The sequence below is a fragment of the Crinia signifera genome, chromosome 7 (genome assembly GCF_055691185.1).
Source record: "Crinia signifera chromosome 7, ASM5569118v1, whole genome shotgun sequence".
In the NCBI taxonomy this organism is placed as follows: Eukaryota; Metazoa; Chordata; class Amphibia; order Anura; family Myobatrachidae; genus Crinia; species Crinia signifera.
The window spans coordinates 51,237,220-51,256,195 of NC_139223.1; the positions used below are offsets into that span (position 1 = coordinate 51,237,220).

Consider the following 18,976-nt stretch of genomic DNA (forward strand, 5'->3'; position numbering starts at 1 on the left):
TGTATATGTATATTGTGTATATAATTTTATCATACTGAAAAAATAGTGGAAACTGAAAAATATAATGTCACTCAGGCCCCAGCAATACATGGCAGGGTGAGTGCCCTAAACGGCTATAGCGCCGCCTGATTTCTAGGAATTTTCATTGGGCGCATTCAGGGGGGAAAAAACCCTATAGTTTGCTTTTCTTTTTAGACACATCCTCATTTATACCCAGCAACTTTTCTGTACATTCCAAACCTCTAAACTGAGATTGCAGGATCTTAATGGAATAAATAAGAAAAACCTACAGAAAACAGTGTTTTAGCACAAGCTGGGTTTCAGCGCTACGTGTTTTCTTCACATTGGTTAAATATCATGCAGCCCCGATGTCGCGCACAGCTTGAAAACAGAGCTCTGGGGGAGTTAGCGGAAAATCAGACAAACACCTTGTAACCTGCACGCAGTGTGTTCTTTGACCTATTGGTGTGTAAAAAGATGTGTTAAGCTCCTTGCACATAAAAAGCATGAATTCTTAAAACATACAACTGTAAAGCGTTCCTCTCGGCAGGCTTCTGAATTCCATGCAGTGCAACAGACAACAGACTTTCTAGTCTACCTGTCTCTACTCCATTACATTCCTGTAGTGTTTAACACATGCAGTGCCCACGCTTACTCCGCCGTGACAGCATCCTGGTACCGAGCGGTAATGCACGTTAACATTTCAGCCATATGTAATGTGACTTTAGTAGAATAAATGTTTTTTGTTATTTTTACATGTCAGGATAAATCTTCTTCAAATGTTATTTGGTTGTATCATGTGCAGTATGAAGTATGTTGTAATCTATGCAGGGCCTGATTTAAGTTTCCAGGTGCTCTGTGCTAAGCCTCTTGTAACGCGGCTATACACACGTGTATGTGCACTCTGGGACTCACCAGTCATACTGCCCATGGGCATGTAAGGAAGGTTATACAACTGGTATGTAGGATCTAAAGCTCGTGGCATGTAAAGGAGACTTTGCAGTGTATTTAATGCTTTTTGCGAGCAGTGCTGCCTGCTCGCTGTCACAGCTCGCAGGTTAGTATCTAACTGACCCCCTGCACACGTCGTTTCCCCCTCACTAGGTTTTTGTAGCTCCTACCCTCATTGGTTTATCTATAGGTAGAGCCTAGATGAATATTTCAGTGGTTTGCCTTTTTCAGAGGTAAGCCTGATAAATGACGTGACAATACGGTTATCCATCCTTGTTTCTGAATAGGAAGCTGCTAAAGGCGCCATTGTTACGTACTGTCACCGTATAGACTGGTATCCCTTACTCATTGTGTCAATACTCTCATGAAAACTCCCACCAGACATCTGTATTTTCCGCTTTGTGACTATTGGGACTGAAATTTTGCATAATTGTGGCATTTAAAGTACAACATACATAAAGAAATGGCAGTCATGTTACCGCTATATATCTGTGCAATGAACATATAGGATCGGTTGCAACATGTACTGTAGATTAATGCATTAGTGACTAACTTTATTTAGACTTATGTTTACAAGCGGCAGCCATCTTTGCCACAGTAGTTGGTGCTTTCCTTTTGGAAAAGGTAGAAAGTTTCCTTAGTAACGCCATTGTCAAATATCCAGATTGATCCGTCCTTTGTTGGTCAAAGACATTTTCCTCAATCCTTTGGATGTATAGCAACTTAGGCACGTGACAGCGCAATGTTAATTGGTGGTTGTGATGACAGAGGTGCAGTATGGTAAGTGCTGCAACTTGTTGTTGATCAAGGTTAACTGAACGCATCTGCGGTATTCATTCCTGCATCAATGAATTGTTGTAATGAAGAGTCTGACTGATGATATGGGTTTATACACTGTATATCAGATATACTGTAGGTAATATGTGCTTCTCCAAATGTGCTGAAACCACAAGGGCCAGAATTCCTTACACAGCCACATGCCGGCAGGACCCACTGGATCTTGACATTTCATCATAACTGGAGACCCACATATCTCCTAAGCTTGCTATGCTTGACTTTCATCCGAAATTATGGGTCCGGGACTGACGAAATAGGCAACAATGGGACACCACAACCTATACAAAGCAGCACCAGAGTCTGCTCCAGCTGTGCTATAGCAAGGTATCCGTACTCATTCCCAGGCTTAGACCATGAGAAAATAGGTGCCACTCCTAACCTAAGTATACAGCATGGCAACATATTGCTGCTGGACTGGTATACAAGAAAATGGAGGCTACCGATGGTGGGGCGACGTCTCGGGGGCTGCTGGGACTTGTACTTCTGAAGTATAGTCCGGTGAGACAGATGCCAATTTTATCTCACTCCATTGTAGGAACCTGGGACAGGCCCCCTCTCTGCCTGGGCTCAGGGCTCTAGTCTCGGCAGCCCCCCCCCCCCCCCCCCCCCTGCATGGCGGCCCTGCTGCTATATATAATGACAAATAGTTTTTAAAGCTTGCTGTAACACTATAACCTTAGTTTTGTGCAATGTATTCACTACCTATGGCCACGTATCCGGTGCCTGGAATGTACAGAAGTTATGTGCGATGCTGTTTGGTGGCTTTTTTCCCGTCTCTCCAAATAACTTTCGATTTGAAGTTGGATTCATTGGTAGTGTTGACTAACTTCAAAATCACCCTCTCCAGCCTTCGTGGCTTTGCTGTGTAACTCCGCACAGTGGGGAAGGAATGAATAGACGTTACAGAGCCAGAAAACCAGCCCTTTACCTGCATGGAGAGAATTTGTCCAATAAAGCCTCGGAGAAAGCATGCTGCATGAAAGATCTAGAAACTACTTCACGTCCCATCAATAGCCACCTCTTTTTCAATGGAAATTGATTTATAAAAAATATATATGTACATTTCCGTCTGCAAAGGAGACAAGACCGCTCAAGGACTGTTCAGCGAGTTATTGCTGGAATTCTTTCAGAATCACGTATGCTTTTTTTGTAATATATTCATTATGCTTTATTTATTGTATTTTCCTGAAGGTGGCATGGCCTCTGTTTAAGACCGCAGCTGCTTCTTCCAATCATAAATTTGTTTTAGAAAGAGAATCCCATATCACGGGGAAAAGTGTAATCAGATAAAATGTAGCCATCACCTGAACACAGCGGAGACCATCCCTTTGCTGAATGAATTATCCGTGAGAACTACAGTATGCTACGGATACCTGTGACATCACCGTTAGCCGCACCAGTATGTATGAGGTTGCCTCGTGCCTCACTGGTTATAGTAAATTGATCAGCTATTGATTATTATTTTAGCAGTCAATATGGTTACCTCAGTGATGTCGCTGGTTCTACTTGAGCTTATAGTTTGGTTACTATGGATATTGGCCCTTATTCAGATCTGATCGCAGTACAAATTTGGGTACTTGTTTCCTAGCACGGCGCCACCAATTTCAATTGTATGGCATCGGGTCTATCAGATCGGGTCGCATCGCATGCGATGCAATTAGACCCGATTTTTAATTGTACAGCCACCCTGATGGCTGATTCCTATGTTAAATGCCCCCCCAGACCCGATTTTTAATTGTACACCCACGCTGATGGGTAATTAGTATGCAAAATGCCCCCCCCCCCCCCCATTGTTAACGCCACGCCACTATCAAGGCCAACCCGAAGCGTGGTGAGCGCAGCGAGCCCGCAAGGGGCGGCGGTACGCGTCCTCTGACCCTTTCATACCCCCATTATCCACGTCGGCGTCGAGTTGATTTTATATAGTGTGGCGAACCACCGAGCCCAAATCGTGGCGAGCCCCGCGGCTTACTTCACATGTATTCCGCGGGTCTCGCTGCGCTCGCCATGCTTCGGGCTCGGTGGTTCGCTGCGCCTGCCACACTATCTAAAATCAACTCCATGCCAATGTGGATAGTGGGGGTATGAAAAGGTCGGAAGACGCATACCGCCGCCCCTCACGGGCTTGCTGCTCTCGCCACGCTTTGGGTTGGCGTTGATACTGGGGTGGTGTTAACTATGGGGGGGGCATTTCACATAGTAATTACCCATCAGGGTGGGTGTATAATTAAAAATCGGATCTGGAGGTGCATTTACCATAGGAATCAATGGGAAATCACGTTGCATTGCATGCCATTGTAATGGAATCCCCGCTCCCTATTGCAATTGAACACCAGGCTGCAGAGGTGCCCTCACTACAGGTGGTGAGGAATGGTGGGGGACCCTTGTCTAAGGACAGTTCCATTTCCTACACACACTGGAAGTTATATTTTGGAATCCTCTTCCTGTCCCCAGTGTCACACTGACACTCATTTTAGAGACAAACTAAGGATTTTTAGAGGAAGTTTTTTCACACGTATGAATGGGGGTGTAGTCAGAGGCCATCCTGTTCATGGGGGCACATCTAGAAAAGCAAAAGTCCTCATTTAGCGTACTGCATTATTTCGGTTTGTCCCCCCACCTATTTGTGGCATACAGCTCACCCTTCTGTCCCTGCAGTCAGGACAAAGTCATGGCTGAGCGGTACATTGGGATTAAGGAAGTCAAGAAATCTTTCCAAGCCCTTTATTTCATGTTCTACCCTCCATTGTACATTAAATTACATTTATTAAACACCCAGTCCATAGAATGGGGATATCCAAGTATCCCCAAAGCAGTTTTGGATGTCAAAAATGGGGGATATTGCAATTTATGATCAATGGTCATTAACAAAATATCCAATTAGAGGCCATTTAATGGCCAAAAATGGATCCGCGATGGTATAAAAACACATGGTTTCAGGGATAGGTCCCTGATCCCATGTGCTATCGCTGGTCCAGTGGCTGTTTATCAAGGTTAAGCATAATATCCGATATGTGCGAATATCGGGAGATACAGACACTAACATCGGTCAGTGAGCCACGGTGAATGCTGGTAATTGGATGTGCGATAAAGGCAAGCTATATATAACTTATTTACTTAATTATATAGAGAGGAAATGTATATAAAATTACAGATATAGGATTTCACTTGGTGTGACTCATGGCCTTTTAAGATGCGAACACTCTTGGATGGTGTGTTTGGGGCGATTGGAAATGCCCCCTAAATGTTTGGCTTTGTATTATCTGAAAATAATTGTTTTATGTATCTGTATTTAAAAATGTTTTGCACTGCGAGATCTATGGGTACTACCACGACTATTGCAAGTAATGTAGCCATAGTGAGTAATAATAATACCCCTTTCAGACAGAAAAAAAGACCCGGGAATTTCCCTGCTCTTGCCGTGTCGACCCGGGTTTTTCTTCTGTCTGAAAGGGTCAACACGGGTCTAAAGTTCCGGGACTTCGACCCAGGTATTTACCTGGGTTTTTCCCGTGTCTGTATTCCAAAAACCCGGGTCGCCGGCTGTCTGAAAGGAAACGACCCGGGTTTTTGGGATTATTACACATTGTTAGGTACTGATTGGCTCTCCTGGTGGGGTGCTGGCTGATTGGTTGTGAGGATAGGCTTCTATGATTGGCTGGGAGGGCATGGCAATGGAGCTGGCCTCTGAGGTCATTAGGGAGCTGAAAAAAGGACAGCATGGCCCACTGGAAGAAGCAAGAGGTGAGAGCTGCAGGCAGTGAGGGGAGGAGGAGATCGGCAAACAGATGACTGGGACAGTCAAAGATGCCACAGTGTACTCAAACATTGCAAATATACTGACAGCCATGTGAGGTAACATGTACCTTCCAGTATATAAAGACAATAAAACTTGTTTACAACATATCCTTGTGTCATGCCATGGTTAATGCAATGCAGTGAGCAGTCACCACCCACTTTTGATGACCTCAACTCTGTGTGCCTTTAAAACTGTCCTATTCTTATGACACACAGAGTTTTGCAGGAAAAATCCAGCTTCTGTGTGAAAGGGGTCGACACGGGAAATACCCGGGTTTTTGCTCCTGTGTGAAAGGGGGTCAGCCCCTTGCTGCCTAGTTCTACCCGGGTTTTTGTATCCGGGAAATACCTGGGTTTTTGGGATTTTTCTGTCTGAAAGGGGTATAATTTATTTAAAAAAAATCGGTGGTCCTTCGTTTGTCAGAGCCTTTGTATTTAGCTGAATGTGTTTGCATTGCTCCGATACACGAACATCTCTGCTACCATGTTCTTCATTTCTCCATATGCTACATAGATGGGAAATGAATTAGACCTACAGTAGCTGTGTAATGTACAGATGTAGCACACGGATATTTCATGCATCACATGCCATTGTAATGGATGACGCGATGCATTAATGATTGCTACATCTGTATAACATTTTGCTGTATATTATGCTTATACTCATGGCTGAGTTTTAGCAGAGCCAGCTGTCTTTGATGTGTAGGGACTTGCGTGTTCAGTGCCAGATATGAGCCGCGGTTTCTATACCATACGTGTTCCCTGTATGTCTGGAGGTGTTCATCCATCCGTTAGCGCTCTTGGTGTACGGTACGTTTCCATGGTTAGAGCTCCAGGACTTGAGAACATGATAAGCAAAGGACATAATTATGCAGCCCCCTCGTGTACACATCCGATGGACTCAAGGGTGCAGTGCGGCAGCCTACTTTTCTCATTACTGATAACCATTATAGAAGCAGTTCTCCCCTTGTTAGAGCATGATTGAACGATCTGGTCCATTGATAGTATGTCTTCCGCTTCCCTTTGTTGTCAGCCGTCAGATCTGAAAAACCATTATACAGTACTCGAGTAGTTTTATGCCACCTGGCCACTAGCTGTTATTACGGAGGTTATCTCTAATCACTCGAAGTGAGACATAAGAGCACCAATTGACTAACGTAATGAGACGGTCTCCAAACAGTATATAAAGAGCCTTGTCGGGGCTTTTACAGGTTTCTAATGTTTCCTATTCCTGGGATTTTTGTCCCACAAGAATAAAATGGCTATAGATCGTTAGGACAACAGTGTCTGGGTTGACAGTCATTAGGGCGGTAGGCTGTAGGTTTGACACATGAAAAAAGGTTGACCTGGTCAAAAGGACAGCACAAGCAAAATGTCGACATACAGTAAAAAGTTTGACATGTTTTTTGTTTGTCGACTTAGGCCGACATGGACACTGTATACGTTTAGCGTGTCCCCCCGCATCGCTTGCTGCACTATATTCCTCTTCCGTATCCACTGGGATGGTAAAGTATGAGCAAGTCCTTTATTTGAAGAAAAAAAAAAAGTGAAAAAGTCGACCTAATGCATGTTGACCTACTGCCTGTTGGCCAATAGTCGGCGTAGACACTGTCCACCTAACAACGGCTTACCGAATAAAACACGTATGATACCTTGTGCTTGGGCACATGTATAGCTATGTATGCAGTAACCCATTCTAAGGATCCTAGAGGTAAATGTATGAAGCTTGGCGAAGGTTACGGTATATTAGATCTACAATTGAAAGGTCAACCACTATTGACACACACAGGGTCAAAGGTTCGACAGTCATAAGGTCAACATGGTCACAAGGTTGACATTGAAAAGGTTGACATGAGTTTTTCAGGTTTTTTTGGTGTCTACTTGACATAGGTCGGTATGGACACCGTCTAAGTATACCGCGTTCCCTTGCATGGCTTGCCATGCTTTGGGCGTGGTGCCTGGCTCGACACACTGTTATTTCTCCCACCACGCCGTAGTGGGTGGTCGGGCATGAAAAACTGCCTGTCGACAGATGTTGGCTCAAATTTTGTGTTGACCTTTTTCATGTCAACCTTTTGACTGTCACTGTAGATCTACTGTAATGACTGCATACCCTTGGAGAAGTGATATCTATCCCCATTAAGAATGTAATTTGCAAGGTGTTCATGCACCAGCCAATCAGCTCCAATATGTAAATTGACAGTTAGGAGCTGACTTGCTGGAGCATTATCACCTTGCACATATTGGGGCAGATTTATTAAGCTTGGAGAAGAGATAAACTGGAGATAAAGTGGAGAAAAGGTAAAAGGAGATAAAGCACCAACCAATCAACTCCCAACTGTCTTTTTCAAACACAGCTGATTGGCTGGTGGTTTATCTCCTTTTACCTTTTCTCCGCTTTATCTCCAGTTTATCTCTTCTCCAAGCTTAATAAATCTGCCCCATTGTTCTTTATGGGGAGAGATACCACTTCACCAAGGTTCATACATTTACCCCTCAGTCACTGTCCCTAATCAATATTGTGTGCGTGTGGGGGGGGGGGGGATTACTCCTTTTTAATTGGTTTGGGTAGAAAGAAAATGCCCCAAAATGACTCTCTGTATTAGAAGTGCTTGTTTACTATGCTATTGTGTGGTGGGTGCATTTACGAAGCTGCTTTGCTTAGTATATGTTTACTTGTGAGAGCCGCTCGTCCCATGGGCCTCATGTTCCCACATGACATATGTGCTGCCCATCTAGGTTCCTACTATCAGCATTAAACCTTGGCGGACCCTAAGGTTTTCTGCACTCCCCCTCTGTTCCACAGTACAAAATTATTTCATTAAAAATGTATGGATTAATGAAGGCCATGGCTGATGTCCCAGATGCTGCCTGGGATTGCAGAGCAATAATGCCCAAAGCCTCTAGCTGCAAGGAAAGATTCTGACATTAACTGCACACGCGGGAGCAGTTCAGCTCTTCGGTAAGGCAGGTTCAATTAGTACTTAAATCATCCCTTCTTTCAGCAAAGCCCAGAGGGGCCGTGCATGGAGACTTGTTTACCAGGGAGTGCATAATGGAAGCTCCTCACCCTCATGGTCTCAAAACAAAAGCAGGACTTTATTGCATTCAGGTTATGTATAAAATGGAAGCCTCGCTTCCTCATATACTTTAATGAACCTGCTCATCATTGGACGATACCGCACTGAGAGGCAGATGTTCTAAGCCTTGGAATGCCATTAAGTGGAGATAAACTACCAATGAACTGTCATTTTTCAAACACAGCCTGAGACATGGCAGTTAGGAGTTGATTGGTAGATACTTAATATCTCATCAATTTAATTGGGCTTACACACAGGGATCTGAGCGATACTAGGTTGCTCAGCACACAGCGATATGTATAAAATCTCGAATTTTGTGGGTCTGCGGGGAGGGGGTGTAGCTAAAATCACGCGGATCATGTAATTTCACATCATTTTAGCCCCTCCCCAATCCGTGGACTTGCAAATTAACATGGCTGGCTGTCATGGGGTTGGGGCTTGGTGACATCAGCCTCGTCCCGCCCCCAACATGTAGCCTCGTCCTGCCCCCCCCCCCCCCCCCCCTTCTGAAAAGTAGGCAGGTAGTGTAAATGTAGATGGCTGATAGTGGGTCCGATGTCTGTATCAGCAATTTGTCTTGGTATGATTGCATACTGTATGTTGTCCCAGTTTGATCAGCATGAATCATGCGTACAAACAGTATTATCACGGTTAGGGACGGCCATCATGATAACCAAGTTCTGATCGGCTGAATCATAACAGACAATTGTAAGTGATACTGACGCTTGGACTGGAGAGACCAGATCAGCATACCTCCCAACTGTCACGATTTTAGAGGGACAGTCCAGATTTTCGGGTACTGTCCTGCTGTCCCACCCGCAGCAGGCATTGTCACGCTGCGGGGGTGGCAGTTGGGAGACCCCCAATCTAGTAGAATAGACGCTGTGCGCATGAGCACAGCGTCTATTCTCGTATGAAAATGAGGACACGGCTAATTAGCATAAGCCACGCCCTCATTTGCATACACCCGCCCCCTTTTCGGGAGTGTCCCTATTTCGTCAGGTCAAAAGTTGGGAGGTATGGATCAGTCTTCATAGGGCAAGATACTTTCCACAGGTAGAAATCATCTTATTGGGGTAGACGTACTAAGCCTTTGGGGAGAGGTAAAGTATCAGCCCAATCATTTTGGGATCCCCAGATACAAGACTTTCCATACACACTGCTAGTTTTGCATTGCAATTCACTTATAGGGCCTTATTCGTATTTGGAATTAAAACAAAAATAAATAGTAAGCAACTTTTTGTATCCGGAACAAACCATGTAGTACCAAATACATTGATGGGGGTTTTTTTTCCTGTGCAGGGTAAATACAGTCTGTTTTTGCATGTAGCCCACAAATGTCATACAAATGTATTTTTACAATGCAATTCAGATTTTGGTTTGGCCACGCTTCATATAAGTTGATCCCTCTCTCTGCACATGTTACATCTGCCCCAACTGCAGTGCAACATTGTATTCCCTCATGCATTTACTTGTTTGTTGTATTTTTTTATTTTTATTTTTGCTTTACTTCCAAATCAAAATTGTCCCCAAACTTCACTATTTGCTTAGGGCCAGATGTATCAAGCTTCATAAAGTGATAAAGTGGAGAGTGATAAACAGCCAACCAATCAGCTCCTACCTGTCATTTTTCAAACCCAACCTTTACCATAACAGGTAGGAGCTGATTGGCTGGCTGTTTACCACTCTCCATTTTTTTTTCACTTTCATTTTTTGAAGCTTGGTACAACTGGCCCTTAGTGTTAGGATTAGTGGTTTGGTGCGGCAAAGTCCCAGGCACGCTAAATTTGGTGCAAAATGGACTCCATTCTCATTTATTTATGACTGGTATCATTGTAAGATACTCTACAATCCTGTATCTCTTTATACATCCCCCTCTGTAAAATGCTGCAGTATATTGCTTTGATCCTTCTTCCCAGGAATTTAGCCAGAAAATAAAAGATGAGGCAGCAAAACATTCATCATCAGACGACCCGTCGGCAGTATTTTGGCAATCCGCCTTTTAACAGTAATCAAACCACCTCGGTGTCCAGCCAGCCAACACTTTGCAGAGTAATAAAATCAGATCCTTTTTTTTTTCGTCCGTGTCTGGTTTGTTAAACTAATATCTGAACACGCAGTCACATTTGTGAAAGTCTGTCGTCAGTATTCGCTCGTTATTAGGATAAATTTGAAATGTCTGCTGTTAGCAATTTTGTGTGGAACAGTTTATTATGACAAGATCAGTAATGTAGCGTGTATCAGCATGTGTAACTTATTGTACAAGATTGTTCTCTTCAGAGCATGGTGTAACTGGGACCAGGCCGGTTCCAGGTGGGGGGGGGGGGGGGTCTGTGGCACTTATGACAGGGGACCCAGGTAATGGGGGAAGGGGGTGGATATTAGATTGTACATCCATACAAAATAACCCACTCCAGGAGGGACAAAATGCTCTCTACCTGGACTTCCCTCTTAATACATGAAAGGCGTCACCTCTGTTGAACTATTTGATTTTTAAGAAAGGAATTTCAACACAGGTGATTGCAATAGTAAATTTGGAGCAAAATCCAGGTAGAGAGGAATTTGTCCCTTATGAAATGGATCATGTTGGGAGGTATGGAATGTGTATTTTAAATTTAAAGCACTGGAGTATATTAGATTGAAACTAGCAGTTTAATAATACTGTACATGGGTACTGTTTATTGTTCCACTTTGTTGAGAGACAACTATTTTATAAAGTTTAAACATACACAACTCTAAAATACACATAGAAAAATAAAAATATACTACAGTATGTAATCTATCTTGTCACATGCATGAATAGCTGCAGCCTCTGTACTACTTACACACTGGGACAGGAACAAGGAGAGCTAGTGATGTCACTGTGGTCGTTGGGGCTGGGGTACAATATCTGACTATGAACTGGGGCTTTATTTGCCATTCAAATACACTGCATAACTTCGCCTGCTGCAATCTAATTATCACTTGGTAGAAAATGCAAATCCTAAAATACTTCAACACATTTTTTATACTGAATATATACGCAGTAACTCTCATATATTTACGTATATTTTAAAGCTGGACAATTATCCAAATGAACATTGCCCTGACACGATGAGGGAAGTTGACTTTCTGTTATGCTCTTTCCCCACCTGCAATGCTTTCACTATCTGCTACTGATCCTGGTTCCTTAAGCTTGGTTACCGCTTATATGAATCTTAGAACTTTGGAGCCCTACTTGAAGATCTCGTTCCTCCCCCAACCAGGACCTAAATTAAATCAGTAGCTTCCAATTTTACATATTTGTGCTCCCTCCCTGCGATCAGCCCCAACATTAAATTATTGCATTTATATTTAATGTCTATGTACTATGAATTGCCATGGGCATGAACACCATCGAGGGTCATGATCGATTAAGAATTGTCATGTGTTCATTAATAGTTCATGCTATGCAATAGATGTCCCTAACCCTATGGTCATCTCTGTACTTTCACTGGCTTGCCCGTGGTCCAATTAGAAGCTGTGGGTAGGAATTTGTTGGAGTCAGGACGGAGCTATGCTTTGTGTCTCGGCACTCTTTTAGGGGGATGTCCATTGGGTGGGTCTATACCATCGATTGTGGGAAACAATCTGGTTCTCCCCTATCGATGGCAAAAGTATTCAACATTGAACATTAAACCATTGATAATTTTGAGTTAATGAGTCATCAATAGATAACGACAATCTCTACTTGTAACGTACTTACTCTCCCGGTGTGTAGAGAAGAATCACAATTCTCATAGAAGGAGGGGTCTCCCAGACTCCAGAGGGAACCCACACACTGCGCTGTGGAGAAGCTGGTCCAGTTTGGTTGGTGGATCTACAGTATTTTTCCATTACAAACATTTTTACATCACATCAATTTCACGAATGCCACTACTTATTCCCTTACCCATGTCTACATTAATTTAATGGCAACGTATGCCACATTAGGTTAATACATTAAATAGCCCCATCCAGTAAATTAGCTCCCATCCACCATTAAATTGTTAGACCCACCAATAAATTAATGGTCCTCCCACATTGCATTAGTTGCTCCCCCTTCCTCCTATAGCATCTTTTTATCATTCTGTATATATCAGGGGGGTGCCAGACGGGGTCCCGACAGGCATTTATCAGACGTTGGGATCCCGACTGTTAAAACACCGACAGTCGGGTTCCCAACGGCCGTCGGCTATTTTCCCTTGTGGGGGTCGAGGAAGAATAGAATAGGTGGCTCATGTAGCAAGCCACCATGCCCGCAGCGTGTCGAACTCAGCAAGCCCGCAAGGGGCTTAGTTGCGCTTACCATGCTGTCTGGGTCTGGCCAGTCGGGATCCCGACGTCGGGCTAATGACTGTCGGGATCCCGACTGTCGGACCCCTGGACCACACCCATATCAGAGGCAGACTCTTCTGTCTGTCAGTCCTGCGGTCTGCTCATATATGGAGTTGGTGTTCCATCAGCAGGAAACTTGGGCAGGCATCCACAGGACAAGGAAAGAAAGGATCAGGACTGTGTGGCCACAAGCTGTAAGTTGGTTGGTCTTGGGGGGATATGCCAGACACCAGGGTTCTTGAAAATACCTTTTTTTGTTTGCCAGTTATGCTTATTTTCAGACAAAATGGGTATTTTTTTTTCCTACACTCGGTTTTGACGTTATATAGAGTATATATAGATTTGCATACATCGTTTAATTCTGTAATAACCCCACACATATCGGTCAAGAGAGGCGGCATGAAGTAAATGTTATGAATATTCACGGCGATCGGATAAATGGTCTTTGTGACTGTTGGATATGCATTAATAGCAGGTGTTTGCCGCTAAAGTCCACATTGTTCCTTCGTAAGTATAACTGGCCAGAACACAAGGCTCTTACGCTCGCCTGGAGATCCTCCAGCTAATTGCACAGTCCGCCTCATGCGAGGAAGCGATAAAACAGAAAGCCATTTCCTTCTGCAAAGTTCCTTCTTTTTAATGTGGCTGCTGTGGACTTTTTGTCGCACAAATGGTGCTTTTAAGCCTGTAATTGATGCCTCCTGTAAAGATCCGACCACCATTGTTTGCCTCTTTTGCGTTATTGTAACACAAGTCTGTAATTCCAGCTAAGGGGATGTAACGGGCTGGCTATCAGATAGGTATAGATGTATTTGATAGTGCTTCGCATGTTGACAGAACCAATTATGTCCCATAGACGTATAACGAGTGCTGCCTATTGCTAAAAACCTGTTCTCTGGTGCCGTTTCTTCGTGTTCTACTTTACATCACCCTTCCTGTCCGCACTGCTAGACACAAAGCGAGAATAAAGCTGCATTTATCTCTGCCATTACCAGACGACGTCTGCGGGTACTCCACTCATTCACCCGCCTCCATTGCCTGCCCTCATTATGTGACTTCATTTAGCTATATACATGTAGTTCTCCTGTTAGCCCACACAGGCCCGGTCGAAGCTGGGGTTACTTGTTGTCTGATAAGTGCCAGATGTTGTTGTTTGAGGAATTTACAGGTGTTCTTTACAAAAGTGAATCTTTTCACAATATTCCAATTTTCTGAGATTTTGGATTTGGGGTTTTCATAAACTGTAATCCGTAATCCTCAAAATTATAACAAATAAAGGCTTGAAATATCTCACTTTGCATGTAATGAGTCTATAATATATTTGTTTCACAATTTAAGTTGAATTGCTGAAATAAACAATATTCAAATTTTTTGCATTTAACCTGTATGTCATCCTTAAACTGGCCATACACTTGTCCAATTTTGGACACTTTTTGCTCCATTACACCCCATTCTCTAGAAATCAGGTGCAAAATGGAAAAATAGGATGTGGTTGACATTTGATCTGAGTCAGAGATCAGACCTGCCTGCACATATGAACTCCGACTCCGACAGCCTCCCTGCAGCGGGGAATGGGACCACGTGCAATATATTGCATGTATGTGGACACAGCTATACATGTGTATTTGCATCGGTATGCAGTCACTGGATATACAAAGTCTCGGTCGACACCTTGAAATGGTTGACATACTCAAGGTCGACATTGTGAAAAGGCTGACGCAAGCTTATGGTCGACAAAGACATGGTTGACATGAAAAAGGTGGTTTTTCGTACTTTACTATCCAAGTAAGCATAGGGGGGGTATTCATTACTGCGTCATGACTGTTGATCCGTCCCAACAGCCGTAACCCTGGCACGTTTTCGTTTTGCTCTACAGCATATCGCCAGGAGGGATTCAATGTCCCGCTTGGCGTTCGGTGGAGAGGGGGCGTGTCTGCGTAAACGGCCATGGATTGTCGAGATTCAGCTGTGATCGCGACAATTCACGGCCGTTATCGGCAAAACGGTCCAGACTTAAAGTCAGGCCCATTCTATCTATCTGCCTCTTCAATGCGGTCGGGCAAGATGGCATTGAATATGCGCCCGTCTATTGAATACCCCATAGGGTGAAAATAGCGAGGTACCGTGCCCAAAACATGGCAAGCGCAGTTGTACACTTATACGGTGTCCATGATGACCTATGTCGACATAGACACCAAACACGCCAATAAAGGTAAAAAAAAAAAACTCATGTTGACATTATTCATGTCGACCATGCCTGTTGACCATAAGCTTGCACCGACCTTTTGGCAATGTCAACCTTGGGTATGTCACCATTTCAAGGTGTCGACCTAGACATTGTCTACCATTTATTACGTAACCATTTGCATCTGCCCCCAAATGTTGCAGCAGTCCTTTTTAAATTGCAGCTAATCAGTCCGCTAAGAATGAATGACCTCAGTGAGGCACAGCATACTGTGCGGATATCGCAGGTACCAGGTGTATTGATCAGCTGTGTTCTCATACATACTTTTTCCAGCGGCTGCCCTCACTCTGTATACTCAGCGAGGATGTTCACGAGATCCCCTCCCCTCTCCAGCTATCCCTCGCTTCCTCCTTCCCAGCCCAAACATTGCAGAAGATCAATACATATAAAAAAATAAGTGAGCGGAATTGCAGCTTTAATAGCCATGGGTCACATAAACGGCTCTTCTCAGCTATCAGCGCAATCATGTGCGATGAGACAAGACTATCCCGCTGCTACTCTTCTGATATTCATTCGTTAACATCTTGTTGTAAATCCATTTTCTCCCCCTATTAAACCAGCTCATTGGAAAAATCAACCGATCCATCTCCACCCACACACTGCGCGTTTAGGAAATCATCAAAGACTTAAGCGAAATGGGTGAATGTACATGAGAGAGGCAGTAATCACTTCTCTTACTAAGAAATGAAAGTAGCAAGTAAGACGTATCAAATATATGTGACAGGGCTGACACCCCTAAGGAAATCGAGGAATCAACTGTCTATTCTTATGTTTAATAGACTAGAATGCACGCGGTGTAATATATACAGTATCATAGTTGGCGTTCCTTCCTGATTTATATATTACGTTTTGATTTTCTTTAACTCCATTTGACAGATGTAAGAAGCGGAACATGAAAATATAGCTGTGTTCCTCTAGCGGTTCTTTGTAATTTCTGTGCGCTACAAAATAGACTGTCAGTTTTATGGGTCAGAGAGGCGGACATTTGTGAGTTTGTAGTGCTCAGAAAAGTAGATCACTGGTGTGCTGCGTCGACTCTGAATCTGACACCGGTTTCTTTGTTGTTGTTCCAAGCAAACAAAACTGTACTCCTTTGTAAAGCGCAACGGAATATGCTGCGCTATATAATAAACTGTTAATAAATAAATAATAATACTCATCTAACCCCTTACACACCACCCAATTTTTTGAAAGTTAATCGCTCAGGAGGGCCCTACTGAGTAAAAAAAGTATAGTGTGTATGCTCAATATCATTAACCCACCCCCACCACCGTCGTCCTCTGTGCATGCATCTGAGGGGCTGCATGCACATGAGGGAACTGGTGACGTCACTGAAGAACCCAGTGACATCACTGAACGATATTGGTAATTAATATCACTCTGTGTATTCGCTATCATGTTTGCCCAGTGGCACTAGGCGGTGCCGCTAATCGAGTAGTGTGTGTATATAAGGCTTACATCCTGGAAGGTCTATTTGCTTAGGTGCCTATTTACCATTCGATATTTGCAGCATGACTTGGTAGCGCCAAGAGTGTCTTCTTGCTACTGTTTCCATTGAAATGTGTCTTATTCACAAAATGATGCAAACAGGATGCACAAGCAGCATATGCTGATGAAAATCATATGCGGCCTATCTATATTTTTTATTTGACTGCAAGTGTATCCGCATAGGCCACACACGAGCAGTAGCGCTGCGAGTGTCCCAATAGAGGAGCCTAGTGACCATGACTGCGATTACGTCACTCCTTACACATGGCAGCGACAGGTTCCTTCCGGAGCCCCAATCCCCCTGCATGTGTGTATAGATACAACCAGGCAAATATTAATTTCTTATTGCCTCAAATAGCGGACAATAAGACATCACAATGATAATTGCTAAATATTTCTCGGAGGAAGAAAGCCTTTGGATTCTCACTATTATTATGTTTTGTCACGACTGAAGGTTGGACTTTGTTGGAAAGATATGAGTGCCTGGAACAGAGAATTCTGGTGGTGTGCTGGAGACTAGGAGGCTTTATCCAGTTCCTTTTCATGGGCCAGATAAAGTACAATGAGATGGTTCAGGATGATGAAAGGAATGGATTAGAATGTTTGACTTCATACTGGACTGGACATTTCAGAACCTGCAAGAAGGTATGGCCATACAGCACGTGAACATATTACACTGGAAAGTGCTAGATTGTGACTGGAGCTGGCACCAGAGCAATGGCTGTATACGTGTCTGGTAGCGGGATGTTGTACGGACAGAGAGCCAGTGCACAGGAAGTCCTTAAAACCCCCTTGCTGGGATGCGTCAAGAGATGCTCTGAGTGGAAGAGACTCACACATTGCTCCATGGCGGTACACATGCCAGGCTGCTGGTGGGAATTTAGGCATGCAGTAGGACACTTGGTGGAATGTGACACGTGGTGATCACAGGAGATGACCTCCGCACCAGCCATCAGATACAGCGTAACCGTAAATGGCCCAGCCTGGAAATCCGGAGTGTGACACTTTATTTATAGGGCACCACAAGAAGTCCACACAGTGATCGGAACATAAATACAATGATGAAGCAATAGGTGAATGAGTAGGGGGTGCAGAGGGTAGGACAAAGTGGGGCTCACTATGGCTTCTAGACACAAGCAATGATGGGCCACACTAACATGATGCATGGACAAACGCTGATGACTGTTCCCTAAGAAAAGAGATGGAGATGGGTTTTAGGCTAGACAGACTTCACGTCACATGGGTGGTGATATTTATTAGCTGTCAGTCTGTCATACGTTATTTCCAATGTAAATTCTGCCATAACTCAGGTGCTGTATCACAAGATCTCTGTATGATTCATGAAATAGGGGTTTGCGACCCTAAAGATGAAGTTTACAGTCTCTGAATCTCAGAAATGGAGGCATTTAACAGGCGGCGTGATATAGAGCATTGCTAGAATGGACTTCTACCTGTTACATGTTGTGTGATGAAATAGCGCCGTGTCACATCCACACACTTTATTGGCTGTTTACATGAGTTATGAGTGACGCATCCAAAGTGGTGAAATTGAAAAATGTATTCTGAAGGTTGTTTCCGCTAAATCCCATACAGCAGAATAGGCTCCGTATTTCACTGAGTAAATATAAACTCTCACTCTCAGACCTGATTTATAGAAATAGAATTCCCTCCTTTTCTGAAGTTTTGTATAATTCCATAGGTCGGTATGGAGCAGGTGCAGAGTGGTTGACCAGATCGGAATATATGTCCCTAAGGAAAGGGTAATGAACCCAGAAACCTAGTGAATTTTCATTAATGGACACCTCTACAATGGCAGTATATACAGGGTTTGTATAAAAAGTAATGAAACCAAATTCAGGAAAAATATTTATTGAAGATATCACTACAAACAATTACAATTCTTCAACATAAGACCCTTGTGTGTTGACACACCTGCCAAGAGGTTGTCCACGCTGGATGTCCTTTTCCGGAACGTCCTTCAAGCAGCGCATCAAACCCGCTTTGACCTCCGTTACGGTCCCATGGCGGTGTCCTTTGAGGGGGCTGTCTTCACTCAGGGTACAGGAAAAAGTCCACCGGGGCCAGATCGGGACTGTAGGGGGGCTGGGGAAGCGTTACGATGCCATTCCGAGCCAGGTAGTCGTTGACTACAAAGCTGGTGTGGCTTGGTGCATTGCCATGAAACAGCAGCTTTTAATAGGCTGTCACTCCCGAACACTTGCCGGATCATGGCCAAAGTCTC

At 43.8% G+C, this 18,976-nt stretch overlaps 1 protein-coding gene across 3 annotated transcripts in view; it reads left to right on the forward strand.

The window, feature by feature from the left end:
- Nucleotides 1-18,976, forward strand: part of MAD1L1 (mitotic arrest deficient 1 like 1) — a 618,640-nt gene that overhangs the window by 474,984 nt on the left and 124,680 nt on the right. The window lies entirely within an intron of this gene.